At 38.2% G+C, this 17059-nt stretch overlaps 1 protein-coding gene and 1 long non-coding RNA gene across 3 annotated transcripts in view; one reads left to right on the top strand and one right to left on the bottom strand.

Annotated features, from left to right (window-relative positions):
• The window catches only part of SSH2 (slingshot protein phosphatase 2), a 258525-nt gene that overhangs the window by 58942 nt on the left and 182524 nt on the right, over window positions 1–17059 (top strand). The gene's annotated exons all lie outside the window — the stretch shown is intronic.
• Window positions 4680–14703, bottom strand: LOC131815794 (uncharacterized). The gene is made up of 3 exons (XR_009347852.1): window positions 14573–14703; window positions 6837–6943; window positions 4680–4785 (listed from the first exon to the last, which is right to left on the bottom strand). It is a non-coding gene; the product is annotated as an uncharacterized LOC131815794 (long non-coding RNA).

Raw genomic sequence — 17059 nt, 5'->3', positions numbered from 1 at the left:
AAAATTGTTTGGAGAGTAAACTAATAGAAATCCCAGTTTGAATTTTCTTCAAAGGAAGTGGTATGATAACTGTTTGAGGAAGGGGATGGATCTTGATAACTATTTGATAATAGAAGTTCACTACTGTAAAAAAGAGTAGGACACAAAGTCAGTCACTGAAGAATTTTCTCTTCAATCTGAGAATAGAAAAATTATGAACTTTGGTTGGCTATATTTATTAATTCACTCATTCATTCATTCATTTGTTATCCAAGCATTGATTGACGGTCATGTACCAATTGCTGGTCCCAGGGCTATGGAAATTAGGTATAAAGTATAGAATCTACCCTAACAGCAAACTTTCAGCTATAGGATGAATGAAGTCTGAAGATATAACATAAAACATGGTGGCTATAGTTGATAACATTGCATTTTATAATTGATATTGCTAAAAAAAAGAACTTAAATGTTCTCATCCACAAAGAAGATAAATATGAGAAGTAATGAATATATTAAGTAACCAGATGGGGGGAATGTTTTTATAATGTATATGTATGTCAAATCACCATGATGTACACTTAACAATTTCATTTGTCAGTTATACCTCAATAAAGCTGAATTTTCTGGTAATTTACCCTTAGGAGAATTGTATACTCTATGCTTAAACAAGTTCATTTTATGAATATTCATGGAGAGCCATGAAAAGGAGAGGAGAAAATAATTTATCTGCCATACCTGGGGAGAAGAAAAGAAATATGTGGATGAGTGGAAGGAAACTTGGCTAGAGGCAAAGAAGGGGTAGCTCTCTCTGGAAGAGAGCTAACTCCCTTAGATCTCCTGGGGCTTTCTTGGAAGAGATGGGCGGAGTGTAGAAAGGCTTCTGCCTCTTCTCTGGTCCTCTTCATCTTCCATGGAAACCAGATAAAGGATAGAAGCAGTTTCTTGTTCCCTTTGCTGTGCACAGGGTTATTGGATGCCTCCATAATGAGAAAAGGGACTGGTCTGCCCCAGAGTAGGATGACTGGCAAAGTTCACAGAGGAAGAAGGTACTGGCCCTAGCTGCAGGAGTTTCACTTTGGCTTCAGATAGGAAAGAATGTAGGCAGTGACTAAAGCAGGTTGGGGTACTGGTAGCTGCAGTAGCCACTGGCAATCCTGAGCATCCTTTCCACTACCCATCCCCATACCTGTTGCTGTCCTGCCTTAAAGGAGAAAAAGCTCTGTGTGAGCTGGAATTCCAATTATCATGTTTGTGGGGGTTCAACTAGAAACAAGTGGATTCGTTACTATTGCAAGGTTATATCTTCCCCAGCCTAGAGGTCAGGAAATTCTTGTTACATTAGTTTATTTCCTGTAAATTAAGCAATTTCTTTCTCTCCTTTCCCTGCTTATCTGACCCCACTCCCACCCTACCAAACAGAAGGGACACATGTAGGTGGTCATACTATTTTTGTGGTCTGTTTCATTCCTTTGCTTGGATATTAAATCCTTGCAAGGAATGCATTTTTCTTCCATGCAATCAAAATATTTTGTTTGATTAGCCCAGTGAAAGGAAGGAGTGTTACCCTTTTGTTATTAAGAAAGAAAAAAAGAAAAGCCTACCCTTGAATCAAATATGGAGAAAGCAGACAGAAAGGAAAACCTAAAATGTAAGAATTATTTGGTTTAGCATACTTTACATTTTTAATTTTTTTACTAATTTCATTTAGCCAGAAAATAGTACATCATCAGTTTTTGATGTAGGGTTCAGTGATTCATTAGTTGCGTATAACACCCAGTGCTCTTTACATTTTTTTAAAGTTTTTCTAAATTTATCTGACAGATCAAAAGTAGGCAGAGCAGCAGGGGGGGGGAGCGGGACGGGGGCGGGGGGGGGGGGGTGGTGGTGAGCAGGCTCCCCGCCCAGCAGAGAGCCAGATGCGGGGCTCAATCCCAGGACCCCGAGACCATGACCTGAGCCAGAGGCAGAGGCTTTAACCCACTGAGCCACGCAGGCACCCCCTTTACATTTTTAACTAGATTCTTTTCTAGGGCAGGACAGGTATCTCAGAACATAGCAGTATCCTTCTAGATGGTAACTTCTATGGAAGTTTTCAGGTGTAGTCATTTTGCGGAGTGGGAGAATGGCTTTGGAGAGAGAATGTTTAACCTCACTTAGTTTAAGAGAAAGGATTTAAGAATTGTAAAAAGTTATTAGTGTTAAGATAAGCAAGCCCTAATTCAAAGCCTGCTTTTGAGTAGCCAGCCTATCTGTGGGTTCAAAATAGAAGGGACTTTAATCTTTAGAATTTTTCTGAAGCAGCTTGTTTTTCTTGTATATTTTAAGTCTTGGAATGTGGTATATGGGATGATCAAAACAATGATTTATTAGCTCAGAAAGTAAGACTGTATTTATTTTTTTTTAAGATTTTTAAAATTTATTTGACAGAGATCACAAGTATGCAGAGAGGCAGGCAGAAAGAGAGGAGGAAACAGGCTCCGTGGCTAAGCAGAGAGCCCAATGTGGGGCTCGATCCCAGGACCATGACCAGAGCCAAAGGCAGAGGCTTTAAACCACTGAGCCACCCAGGTGCCCCGTAAAACTATATTTAAAAGGGAAAACTGCTATTGTCGTTAAATCTACTTCTGTAAGACTCTGTAAGATTGTGAACAGACACACTGAACTGGGTGTTGTGGATCAACCTACCGATACAATGATAACCAGAGTAGCAAGCAAGAAGGTGGTGATGGTATGGAGGCCGACAGTATGCGCATCTGGTCATTTCTGATTATTTGTATTTACCTTCTTTCATTCAGCTCTTAGCACTCTATTTATTTCCTTTTTTCAGGCTCATTTGCAGAGATATCATTTCACTGGACAACATACACAAATAAAAAGGGAAAAAATGAAAATTTGTTGCTAAGAAGATGTGAGTTTTATTATGCGTTCCAAATGATCAGTTAGCCAGCAGGAAACAGCTGTTCCACCAGAGCTGAGGATTTATTTGAATTCTTCTGCATCACCTCTGCTGCATAGCAGAGCAATTTCTGATTAGGGCACCTGGTCAGAGAGTGGGATAAAAGTGTTGCCAGTGGCAAAAACATAGTTATTTTTCCCTTGGAAGGAATCTGATTTAAATGAATAAATTGTGTTTGGTTTGGTTTGGGGTTTTTTGGGGGGGGGGGGTTGCAAGTAAAACTGCAGGTAATATTTAAAACAGATTAGATATAGATGTATAGATTATAGATATTTCAGAGCTGACCAAAAGAAGGTAAACACTGCATTGGAGTATAAGATATTTCTATTTTTCATGAACTAAGTTTATAATGGATGAGTTTCTACAAAATATGAAATTACAAAGGACAATGTAGCAAGTGATCATGAAACAGCTTACAAGTATAGAATATAAAACTATAATGAAATATTTGCCAAAGGTGACCCACCTACAAAACAATTACATTAAAATGATGTACACATTTAAACAGATATCCACTACCACCTCACATGAATAGCTTAATTAATCATTAAAAAACGAAAAAACTCACTGCTTTCTCTGGAAAAGGAGAGTCACACCATAAGCAGAAGAAATTCGAACAAGACTTCGCAAGAGATTATCATGGGTATGAGTAAATGAATGACTTGGAATGACCTTTATAATTGTGGTCACCATTACTGAAGAAATGACACAGAGATCTACCTCCTGTGATGTCAAACTTATTTTTCTTCGTTCCAGAGTAAGATATAATCAGAAAGCATAGCTTAACTGTTTTATCTTAGAATAACAACTGAAAAACAATTTTCAACTTTTCTTTTAAGAAATCTTACCCTCAGGGGCGCCTGGGTGGCTCAGTGGGTTAATGCCTCTGCCTTCTGCTCAGGTCATGATCCCAGGGTCCTGGAATGGAGCCCGGAATTGGGCTCTGCTCAGCAGGGAGCCTGCTTCCTCTCTGCCTGCCTCTCTGCCTACTTGTGATCTCTCTCTGTCAAATAAATAAATAAAATCTTTAAAAATAAAAAATAAAAAAATCTTACCCTCTTGAAGAGACTTATGTGAGGAAAAATGAGATTTATAGTAATCTTGGATATACAAAGGCTATTTTACAAATTACCCTTATCATTTAACCCACACGTTCTCATGGTGTCTGCACATTAGAATCACCTGGTGACCTTTTAAAATAATTTAATGAGAGTCTCACCCAGTCCAGTTAAACCAGGATCTCTGTGAGTGGGACCCAGGTATAGTTATTTTTTAAAGTGGTCTCAGGATTATTCTAATTGAGTGAGGGATTAAGAACGACTGTTTTAACTAGCTATGCTAATTTTTACACCACCTAAAGCAGAGCTCCAGTCTGCAATGTCTGTAATATGTTTCCTTGAAGAATGGACAAAATAAGACATCGACCAGAATCCTAAGAGTTGACTTTGCATTTGATAACTCAGTTACAATGCATTTAACTTTTTTTATTCAGTGAAATTCCTTGGCTAGGCTTATGTTAAAAGAGGAGCGAGATACTGAAATTTTTTTTTTTTTTTTAAAGATTTATTTATTTATTTGACAGAGAGATCACAAGTTAGGCAGAGAGGCAGGCAGAGAGAGAGGAGGAAGCAGGCTCCCTGCTGAGCAGAGAGCCCGATGTGGGACTTGATCCCAGGACTCTGAGATCATGACCTGAGCCGAAGGCAGCGGCTTAACCCACTGAGCCACCCAGGCGCCCCGAGATACTGAAATTTGATGATCCAAATCCTCAATGAACGTGTATCAATTAAGGACCAGGTTTTCCATGAAGTTACGAAGACTTATGCTTCCTGTGTCAGTAATGCTGGGAGCTAGCATAAACACAAAATATTAAAGATCACTTTTAGACTTTGTATATTGTGTTTTTTAAAGTAAAACATACATATAGAGAAGTGCATTTATCTTGCACTTTTATGTATATCTTAAAGAATTTTCACATACATCCAAAAACTGTGTAACCCATACCTAGATCAAGAAACAATATTACCACTCCCCTCCACCAATTCCCCCTTCTGCCAACACCCCTTTTCTCCCTTTTAATCACTATTCACCTTCCCAGCCATCATCACCCTCAACCCACAAGGTAACCACTATCATGAATTCTTGACCATATGATTTTGATGTGAGCATGCGCCTGTGCTCTTTAGATGACCCTCCTTGGCCCCCAGAATCAGGGCTCAGCATCATGTAATAAAGAGCTCAGGCTCAAGGTTCAGACAACCCGGGTCAGAGTCCCAGCTCCACTATTCCCTGGCTTTGTGACGTCACTTCTCTAAGCCTCACTTCCCAATCTGTAAAATGGGGATAATCATAATACCTGTCTCAGAGAGTTGTTAGAATTAAATAAGATGACTTATGTAAGGTACCTAGAGGGCCTGGCATATTTTCTGTGCTACATAGAGAGCAGGGGCAGATGTAGGATTTCCTGGTGTCACCAGCTCTTTCATAGAGCCAGGACAGTGCCACTGTTGTCCCATGTTTATTGTCCAACGCTGTAGGGGAGGAGAAGGAAAAAATGGACATCTTATCCTTTATTTGCCTTGTGGCATGAGTAACTTGCGGCCACTTCTAAAATATACTCTTTAGGGGTGCCTGGGTGGCACACGTGGTTAATTAAGCCTGTGACTCTTGGTTTCAGTTCAGGACATGATCACAGGATCATGAGATCAAACCCAGCGTTGGGCTCCATGCTCAGCATGGATTCTAATTAAGACTCTGCCTCTCCCCACTGCACACACTCACATGCATGCACACGCTCTCTCTCCAATAAATATTTTAAAAATAAATAAAATTTATTATTTAAATTTGTAAAATGGTCAATGAAGGGCCAGAAATGTTTTCCTATACATTCTTGTATTCTCCACAGTGCCTAGCATAGGGATTTGCAAGTTGCAGATATTTAATGCCTTGGGTAGTGGAATCTAAAAATGATGCTTCAGCCACAGCATGCATTCCCCTGTGCTAGATTTATATTGGTTCAACTTCTGGTCCTTCTTTTGACCCGAGACATATTTTGGAGATACCTGGCACCGGGATACAGAATGTAGCAGTGAAACGATCGCAAGCACACACCAAGAGGTTGTCCTGATTTATAAATAAATCAGGAACCAAATAAAAGCTCCGACGAACTGAGTTATCCGGCTTTCATAATCTGAGGCAGGATCTGTTCAGGTGTACTTGTCCCTTATTTTGGTTTAGGAAAGCAAGAAAATAAGAAGATGGCATGACTTAAAGTTTTTTTAAATTAATAAAATTATACAAACTACAAACTTTTTTTTTTTTTTTTAAGATTTTGTTTATTTATTTGATTGAGAGAGAGGACAAGTAGGCAGAGGAGCAGGCAGAGAGAGAGGGAGAAGCAGACTTCCCACTGAGCAGGGAGCCTGATGCGGGGCTCCATCCCAGGACCCTGGGATCATGACCCCAGCCGAAGGCAGATGCTTAATGACTGAGCTACCCAGGCGCCCCCAGACTTCTTTTAGATTGTAGTTTGGAAATAATTTACCCTTTGAAAGGTGAGCAAGGCAATCTATTTAGCACTTAGTATTTGCCAGACATTGTAGGTGATTTTCATACAAGTTAGTGTTGGATCCAAGTCTTTGAGGTTAAATACTTTTAGTATTTCCCATTTAAAGCTGAAGAAACAGAGCCTTGCCAGAGGTATGTGACCATGCTGGTAGTGACAGCTGAGTCTGCCTGACACTCTGAGCTTTTATCCTTATGCTGTATTGCCTTTGTCCTTGAATGGAATTATTGTTATTCTGGTACTAGGAGATTGGGGGCAAATGGAATAGTGGTTCTCAGCTTTGTTTTTGCAACCAAATAATCTGTGGAGCTTTTTGAACATAGACTCAAATCTCACCTTAGCAACTTTCTCATTCAGTGGGTCTTGGACATCTTTATTCTTTACAGAGGTTCATAGGTGGTACTTCATGCAGCCAATGTTGAGAATCATGGTTCTTAGAAATTCTGTAGGGAGGAATTATAAGATTACAGATCTGGGGGCATCTGAAGACTGAATTTAGGATATTGTAAAGACACACTGTTGACAGAAGTTTAGGGAAAGAGGAGGTAGCTTAGTAACAATCAAGTTATGTTTCAACAGGTTAGATAGTACGTATCACCAGCAATTGGATATATATCACTGGAGTATTTTATAGCCAGGTTAATTCTTCATTCTGTCTATGAATTTCTGGAGTGCTGCCACTGTTGTACTCAAGCACAGTCCTTCTCAACCCTAATTTGCTTTCCCAAATATCTTCTTACTCGGTGGTTGGGGTGAAGTCCTAGTGAATTTGCAATTTCAGACTATTAGGCAAGAACTGCTAACCCTGGAGAGAGCAGTGGGTGGCCCTGATTAAAACAAATGTCATGGGAGAGTTGTAAATTTAACAAACTCTTAATCTTAATGGATCCTATCTTCTGAATTCCTCCTAATGCCTTTTGTTTGTTTTGTGTAATTTTATAGCATACTTTGGCAGTAGAGAAGGGTTAGTAACTTTTCCTTTCACTTTACAGTTAGGAAAATTGAGCTACAAAGGCCATGCTGAGAACTATAACTAAAATAATGGCTAACATTTGTTGAACCCTAACCATGTTCCTGATTCTGTAGGAAATGTTTCTACATGTATTATCTCATATTACATTTCTGATGTGAATAATGTTTTAGGGATAATGAAACTGAGCTCATTTATTCTAGTTATTTGAGTCTACTCTTTGGCAGGTACCGTGCTAGACAATGAGTATCCGGTGGTGAACAAGTCAAACCCCATCCTTAATGGAACTTACATGGGGAACTTACTTAATAAAAAATAAGTATGCAATTGTAAAATGTGACAGTGCAATGAAAAATACAAATGGGGAAATAATAATAATAATAACAAAGCAGAATAGCCATTTAGATAAAGGATGGTCAAGAAGGGCCTCTCTAGGGGTGCCTGGGTAGCTCAGTGGGTTAAAGCCTCTGCCTTCAGCTTGGGTCATGATCCCGGGGTCCTGGGATCAAGCCCCACATTGGGCTCTCTGCTCAGCAGGGAGCCTGCTTCCTCCTCTCTCTCTGATTGCCTCTCTGCCTGCTTGTGATCTCTGTCTATCAAATAAATAAAATATTAAAAAAAAAAAAGAAGGGCCTTTCTAAGGGTGATATTTTAGTTCAGAATAGTTCAGGGATTTGCTTAGTGTCACACATCTATTAAGTAGTGAAGTTCAAGTCTGATTTCCAAGGCTCTGCTCACCAAGCTATACAGCCTGTCAGATACATGCTTGGAATCTACCCCAGGCTTGTGCCTCTCCTGTTTGGTTTGACAAGCTTTCCTATCATGGCACTGTACCAAATTTCCAGGAGCATCATAAAATTTATGATTATGAAATTATCATAATAATTCTTTCCTCCTAAAATGCACTAGAAGGCAGCAGGGAGAAGGGGTAGTAAAAATATTGCAAGCAGTATATGAATTTCAGCAAATGAGAGAGAGACATAGCCCCAAAGATCTGGAAATCTCTGCTATAACTGTACTAGGTACATTTGCATGAGGAAGTGCTCTCTTGGCATGCATGGGCTGGAACTGGAATTTCCACTTTGGATCAACATCTTATTTCCTGGCCTTATGTGAACTTAAAGAACTTGAAGGGCTGATCCAGGAGCCAGGCAGAAGACATCTAAAGAAAGAATCTGACAGAGAAATGTTACATGGTGGCTAGAACCTCAAGATACTTGGGAAAAATGTTGGAAGGAAGGGACATTCTGCTCTTGGGAAGGGAAGGAATGAAGTAAACAGTGAAATACAGCCTTGAATTTAAATGCTGCTGTCTTCTTTTCACTCTACTGCGATGCTTAATTTGCCAAGTTACTTTCTCAGAATTTTCCAGCAGAGTCCTCTTAATTCCCCCTTTGCTCCAGAAGAATTTGTCCACTTACTCTTTTTCCTCCCAGGAAATAACTGATTCTTAAGCTTGTCAGATTCTGTAGAAGTGTGATGCAAATTCTTAAACCCTGGATTATGAGCCTAACTGTAGATTTGAATAGTGCTAGTATAAATTTATGTTTGGAAAAGATCTGTGCATGATATTCATGTATACATCTTAACTTGCTGATTATATTGGTGAAGATTATAAATCCTGGCCATCTAACAGTTCAGTCAAAAGTTATAATAATGTCCAAACTCTTTGACATAGAAATCTAATTCTTGAAAACTTCTTCTAAAGAAATTATTTTAAAAGAATAGTACTAAAATTTTAGTGAATATATTTGATAATAGGAGAAAAGGAATGGTTAAGTAAACTATGGTTTAAACTATTAACTCTGAAGCCTTTAGACACAAAACCCAGAGACCATAAAAGAAAGCATTAATAAATTGAAATACATAAAGCCAAAAATTTTACTTTAAAAGATCCTATAAACAAAGTCATAAGACAACACATTGGAAAAAGCTTTTCAAAACATGTGATAAAGAGCTAATTTCTATAACACATAATGTTCTCTACAGTGTTTTTTAAAGATCAGAAACCTAACAGAACAATGTGCAAAAGAAATTAACAGACTTTCACAGAAAGATATACAAGTGGCTCTTCACCATTTGCAAAAACATTCCGTAGTCCTCTTAACCAATACCATTATTTACCCATCAGATTGGCAAAGATCAAAAAAATGTGATCTTGTGTTGTACTGGAAGGGACAGAGGGGAAGCTGCAATGCTATATATTGTTGGTGGACTGTAAATTAGAATGACCTCCTTGGGGGATGTTTTGGAAATATCTTTCAAAATTGTTATGTCCATAGCATTTGCTCAAGAAATTTCATTAGGAATTTATCCTCCAGAAATTTTCCTATATATGTGAAATTTAATATATTCAAGGATATTCATTACAAAATCATTTGTAATAGTGAAAAATTCAGAATATCCTAGATGTCCCATCAGGGTGTTTCCATATGAATTATTGTGGAATCATCTCCTGTTGTTAAAATACCAAGCACATGACTCTTGATTTCTGCTCAGGTCATGATCTCAGGGTCCTGGGATCAAGCCCTGAGTGAGGCTTCACGCTCAGTGGGGAGTCTCCTTAAGGATTCGCTCTCTCTCCCTCCCCCATACCCCTCCCCATCTCTATCTCTCTTTCAAATAAATAAATCTTAAAAAAAAAAAAAAAACCATGATGCAAATCAGTATGTGTGTATCATTTGTATGAAAAAAAGAATTAGGGGCGCCTGGGTGGCTCAGTGGGTTAAGCCGCTGCCTTCGGCTCAGGTCGTGATCTCAGGGTCCTGGGATCGAGTCCCGCATCGGGCTCTCTGCTCAGCAGGAAGCCTGCTTCCCCCTCTCTCTCTCTGCCTGCCTCTCCATCTACTTGTAATTTCTCTCTGTCAAATAAATAAATAAAATCTTTAAAAAAAAAAATAAAAAATAAAAAAGAAAAAAAAGAAAAAAAGAATTAGAGGGAAAAGAATATATTTAGATCTTTAAATATGCCTTGATTGTATCTGGTAATATATATAAAAATTAGAAAGAGCAATTGTCTTTAGGGAGAAGCACTTGTTGGCTCAGGGAACAGATGTGAGATGGAGACTTATTTAATGTTTATCATATTGCCCGTTTTTGAATTGTGTACCATATGCATGTGTTACCTCCTTTAAAAAAAATACTAAAATAAGGCACCTGGGTGGCTCAATTGGTTAAGGGACTGCCTTTCAGCTCAAGTCATGATCCTGGAGTCCCAGGATTGAGTCCCTCACTGGGCTCCCTGCCCAGCAGGGAGTCTGCTTCACCCTCTTACCCTTCCCCCTCTCATCCTTTCTCTATCTCATATAAATAAATAAAATCTTTAAAATATTAAAAATACAAAATAATTAAAAAGAGGGGTAGAACAGAATTTTATAGTCACCACTCATTCATTCCACAATTATCTTAAAAGAAAGAAGAGGGGGTGTGCCTGGGTGGCTCATTCATTAAGTGTTTGCCTTCAGCTCAGCTCATGATCCCAGGTTTCTGGGATCAAGCCCCGCATCAGGCTCCCTGCTCCTCAGGTAGCCTGCTTCTCCTTCTCCTACTCCCTCTGCTTGTGTTCTCTCTCTCACTGTATTTCTCTCTGTCAAGTAAATAAATAAAATCTTAAAAAAAAAAAATAAAGAAGACACTTTCCTTAAATTGCCCACAGCTTAGAAAAGGAGACATATCTAAATAAGATTATTGGGGTGCCTGGGTGGCTCCATGGGTTAAAGCCTCTGTCTTCAGCTCAGGTCATGATTCCAGGGTCCTAGGAGCGAGCCCCTCAGCGGGCTCTCTGCTCAGCAGGGAGCCTGCTTCCTCCTCTCTCTCTGCCTACTTGTGATCTCTGTCTGTCAAATAAATAAATAAATAAGCTTAAATAAAAAAATAAAAAATTTAAATAAGATTATTAAAATGTAGTGTAAGTGGAATAATGGAGATGGGTGTGCTAGGTACAATGTGGCCCAAGGAGAGAGTAATTCTTTCCATTGCTTGATATGACAAGTTTAAAAATTCTTTCCTTTGCTTGATATGACAAGTTTAAAAATGAACAAAAATGAACAAAATTCAAAATTTGACTCAGTCGATGAATCATGTGACTTGATCTCAGGGTTATAAGTTCAAACCCCATGTTGGGGGTAGAGATTACTTAAAACAATCTTTTAAAATAAAAATTAACAAAATTTACATGTATACTCTGTAACTGTACAAAAGCTGTATAAATAAATACCAAAAAGAGGAATTAAACACACAGAAAAAGCCTTAAATATAAGGAGTTTCATTCAAATGGTTAGGAAATGGAGGGCTTTGGGAATATCACAGTTGTCTTATCCATATTTTAAAGACAGTGGGTTTTTTAAAATTTAGATTTTTAAAAGTCAAGTAATCCAGTACCTAGCTAAGCTAGGGTCTCTAGAGTCTTTTACTTGTAGTCTTAAAGATGAGAGGATAGGAAATACTCTGTTTGCCCTAAATTAATATGTGGGATAAAAAGACTCTTTATCATATGCACCTTTTACCTTTCTGCTCCATTTAAGCCTGAATCTCCCCAGGCTAAATGTGAGGAGCCTTGGAACTGATTAGTGTACAGTTGATATCAGTGAAAGTGCTCAGTGATTTTCATGGGGGGTGGGGGTGTCTTTTCAACTTTTGGTACATAACTTTTTTTTTCCCCCTTCTCAAAGATCTTCTTTAACACTAACAGACCTCCACCAGGGCCATTTTTAGATGTCTTAAAAGTGAACTACAGAGCAGTCAGGACTATATTAAGCAATTCTGGAACTCAGAATTTATGGCCCTTCCTGTTATGAGCTACATATAATAAGGAAATACCAATTAAAAGCCACATAATCAAATATGATGTTGCTGTGTCATAATAATTTAAATTCTACCATGTGAGTTAGGTCCAGGTCTTATGATCAACTCCATCTCTCATTAAGTATATTTTAAAGCACTACTGCTTCATTTTCTTCTTCATTCATTTCCTTCTTCATTTCCACTGGTCTGGTCCTGTGGCTCTGCCTTGAACTATTTAAACTGGCTTAACCTGGAACAGCGCTAGGCACAATACCAAAAGTGGAGCAGAACTGGCCTTGGTACTTCCTTCGCTAACTATAGTCACACTTCTTTGCCTGACCCCTGTACCTTAGGGCATGACCTTAGTTTCCATTTCTTGTGTATATGGTTACCTTTCTCCCATTATTCTTTCAGCCAATAAATATGTACAGAATACTTCCTATATGCTAGACAGTGTGCTGGTTGTGGGGCTATAGTGATGCTTAAAACAAACATGGTTCTTCCCTTTGAAACTTACATTCTAGTAGAAAAAGTGGAATTAAACAGCTAATTAGGCACTGAATTTTTAAATTATAATTGTGATGGATTCTGAAAAGAGGAAAATACACCATACTGTGAGACTCTAGCAGGCTGGGACCTGACCTCCTTAAGGGTTAGTGGTCAAAAGAGGGCTTCCTCGGGGAACTAGTGTTTTGAGTTGTGCTCTAAAAGATGAGTCAAAGTCAGAGTTGGGTGGAGAAGGAAGTACTTAACAGATGAGGAAACCTATGGTATATTCGAGGAACCAAAAGAAGGCCAGCAAAGTTGGAACACAGAAGATAAGGGAGGAAATAATACAAGATGATGCTAGTGAAGTCAGCAAAGGCCAGCTGGTAAAGACTCTTGTTAGCTAAATTAAGGATCTCGGTATTTATTCCCTGGACAGTAGGAAGCCATTGGAAAGTTCAGCTGGGGAATGAACCAGTTAACATTTTAAAAAGATCTGCCTGGCTGTACTCTTGAGAATGTACAGAAAAACAAAGTCCCAGCTGTCTATGGCTTTTTGTTTTTCTGTGATTTGATTTGATTAACTCGTCTGTTGGGGGATGGAACTCTTAATAAGAAGAAAGTTGATAAAAAGTCAGTATGGTGTAGTGGTGAAGAGTGTCTGACCCTGGATAAGTTGTTTTCCATCTCTAAGTCTCAATTTTCTTATCCGAAGAATGGAGATAATAAATAGTATGCCTGCCTTGTGGGGTTATTGTAAAGATTAAATGAGATAATGTCTGCTAACACTTAGATTAAGGCCTGGCATATTGTAAACCTATAATAAATGTTAGCCACTGTTATAATTTAGCAGTCTCGCAAAAAGGTTCATCTGTTCCTCTGAGAAACACCCACTCTTGGTGGTCCATGAAGTAGCTTTCCATCCAAAAGTCACATGTGGACTTGCCTATTCATCACCATTGGACTGTAGGAATCTGGCCTAGTCAACTGGTAAGGAAACATCATGCTTATGGTTTACTTTTACAAATGTCATTTGAAGATGATGGAAACGGAGGCTGAGGAATGGTTGTTTGCTTTAATCCTAGCTATGGTTTTGCTTTGAAGCTGGCTTTTCCACAAATACCAGTGATAGGGTCTGACACAAGAAACTCAACAGAATGTAGTTAGTTGCTTGGAAACATCTGTATTCTTTGTTTCCCACAATGCTAGGTAACCAGTATGTGTAATTAGACTGCTGAGCAAAGCTTTAGGTTGATCAAGGTTAATTGTTGACAGTATGTGAGATTGTTAATAATGTCTCCCCCAAAACTGCTTTTCCAAAATAGATTGTTCCAGCACCACAAAAGAATTAAATGCCATTGATTTCTTTATTCAGTGAGGTGTAATTTTGGCCTGGAAACTGGGATCTTCCAATTTAATATTTTCTAAGAAGTTAGTACACAGAAAATGTGTTTTCTCTTTCACTTTGAAGTTTGCCATTCTCACTGCCTGACTTTTGCTATATTTAGCCTGTTCTCTAAAATTATACATTTCTGCCTATGATTCATTTTGTGAAACTAGGGAGAGTGGCTAAAGCATGTCATTTTTCCTAAGAATCCTGGGGAGTTTGGGGTAGATGGGAATCTATTCTAAAAGTTTACAGTGAATCCAGACACTGCCCAGAAAGTCTTTGTTTTATGTCTAAATTTGCCTAAATTTGTAATATGTCTAAATAGCTTGAGAACATGGTAGGGCAAGATTTTTGAAGGGAGTTTTGTTGCCAAGTGCTACAAAAGAAAAAATTGAACATTTCTTATGCAGTCAATGAGAGTTCACTGCAATCAAGTTTACTTACTGAATTTGTCAAAGACTTCCTGTGGCGAGATGGTTCACAGATGGTGAATAATACCATTTTAAAAATAAAAGTGAGCTTTGTTTCTTATTTCTTCTCTTGTCCAATGTGGTGGCTCTACCTGCATAGTTGTTTTTCTTTTTTTTTTTTTCTTTTCCTGTTCCTCTGTTGAGTCATAAAGACAGACCCAAAAGCACCATCTATATCGTTCTGGCAGTGAAGAGGGTGTTGAGTGAGAAGGGACTGGCCAAAAACAGGGCTTTACCAGCTATTGCAGGAAGATAACCAGAGGTTTTACCATATGTAACTACCTTCTTTAAAATTATTAAACAATGCATTATATAGCATTACTGCTAAAACCTAAAACAGTGTGGGCTTATGTTGATTTAGAAAAATATTCATATACAGATGCTGTAACAATGTTGATTTTTTAAAAATTTCTCTTTCATTCTGTTTTGTTTTGTTTTCCTTGTCCTTGTTTTGAGTTTGTCTGGCTCAACTTCAAGAAGCTACATTGAGGAATGTACCAAGTTGCAAATGTGTATTACCTGGAACTTCCTGGAAGCTGAGCATTTGATTTCTATAGAAATTTGCTTACCCAGCTTTTAGAAGAATAATAATGAGAAAACTAAGTTTATTTTATTTCTATTGACTATTACTTAAAATAAGAAAAGGAACTTAATCCTCACACTTCTTCTTATCAACCACTTAGTATATGCCACATATTGTTCTGGATACTCTAGATCTATCTGTGAACCAAACCAAAAAGCACTGCCCTATAAAGCTTATAGTCTAATTCCTGACCATTTCCCCTTCTGCCTCTGCCAAGAGAAATGCTGAGCTCAAATCCTAGTACGACTAGGTTATCTGTCACCTTGGGAAGTCAGTTCCCTTCTTTCACCCTTTAACTTGTAAACGTAGTAATCATGTCGTGTTATTCATTTGGGTATCTCAAAAATCATCCATTGCATTCGTTGAATAAGAGGAAATTTTCTTGTTAATTGCTTGGATTTACATACACTCAAAGAAGCCTTATGCAAAATAACCTAAAGAAATTTTGTCCCAGGATTTACCAGTATGTGTTTCCTGGTATGTTTTTGCAATGGATATGGCTTAACATCAGCAATAATTTATAGTATGAAAGCCAAAACCACATGAGTTTATAGAATTTAATCTCACGTATGTCATCACGGTTTAGGGGAATGATGAAGGAAATGAAATAATAGAGTTCTCTCACGAGATAGCTGCTGCTTATTTGATATGGTCTGCTTTTCTTTTGGGAGCTTGTCTGTTCTACTCTGTATGATTCCATGGTGCTAACAACCCTCTTGGCCCTGCTTTTCTACCACTAGGACAGCCATATGTCCCTAGACCCATGTCAGGCTGGTCAAGGTACCCACTTTGCCTAGATTCCATGGTGGATCCAGAGTAGCATGTGAACCAAGCGGGGCCAATCAGGGTCATGTTAAGAGATAGATACAAATGCTTGCAGCAAAAGGATTAAGTTTTTTTTTTCTGGACTCTCTGATTAAGAGGATGATAATATGCTTGGTGTGGTTGGTGGTCATCTTAACGACCACGTGGAGACAGTCTGCCTAAGATTAAGAAGGAAACAGAGTCCAAAAAGAGAGAGGGGAAGATAAAGACCTAATGACACCATTGCATTTCTGAATCTCCCACTCTCCTTAGATTTACCAGTTATGTGCACCACTACCTAACTACTACATTTTTCTTATCTATAATCTACAGATTGCTTGTAACCAAAAGTATCTTGTATAATACAGTATCTTACCTATTATGATAGTCATTTGTGTTTGCTAATATTTCTGGTTCTCCTTATTCTAGATAATGGTGGGATTGATTATACTTCCCTTGGGAGTTGGGAATGCTCACATAACTACTTTGGCAAATGAAATTTGTGACTTTTGCCACTTCTGAGTGGAAGGCTTTAAGTCTTAAGAGCTGATGCATGATTCTTTATATTCCATTCTCCCTGCCATAGTGACCAGTCATGTCCTTGGTGAGTGAAGATAACATGGAGTAAAATCTCCACTAATCTAAGATGGACATGTAGTATAAATGAGAAACTGTTACTATTTTAAGCCACTAAGACTTTGATGCTATGTGTTATTACAGCCCATTTGATTTGACATTTGTATGAAATACATTTTTCTATGTTAAAATTTTCTAAATATTTCAGGTGAAGAAATATTTTAGTACAACATCTAAAAACACTAATGTCCACAGAATGAGGTTATTAAAATATTTAGTATACATAGTTATTCTAGTTCGTTATTAACATTACAAGTTAGAAGTAAACAGCAGTGTTTCCTAGTTTACCATACAGGAGTTAAATCTGCTTTTAAGGCTGTGACCTCTGACCAAATTATAGTTGCCTTGTTTCATATTATATGGCAGGACAAAGTCTATAATGACAGATGTTTAAAACTCAGACACTATGTAAGCACTCTGGCCTTGCCCATGACAACT

The sequence above is a fragment of the Mustela lutreola genome, chromosome 15 (genome assembly GCF_030435805.1).
Source record: "Mustela lutreola isolate mMusLut2 chromosome 15, mMusLut2.pri, whole genome shotgun sequence".
In the NCBI taxonomy this organism is placed as follows: Eukaryota; Metazoa; Chordata; class Mammalia; order Carnivora; family Mustelidae; genus Mustela; species Mustela lutreola.
The sequence above is the reverse complement of the archived record's forward strand: the minus strand, read 5'-3'. Positions and strand labels throughout refer to the sequence as shown.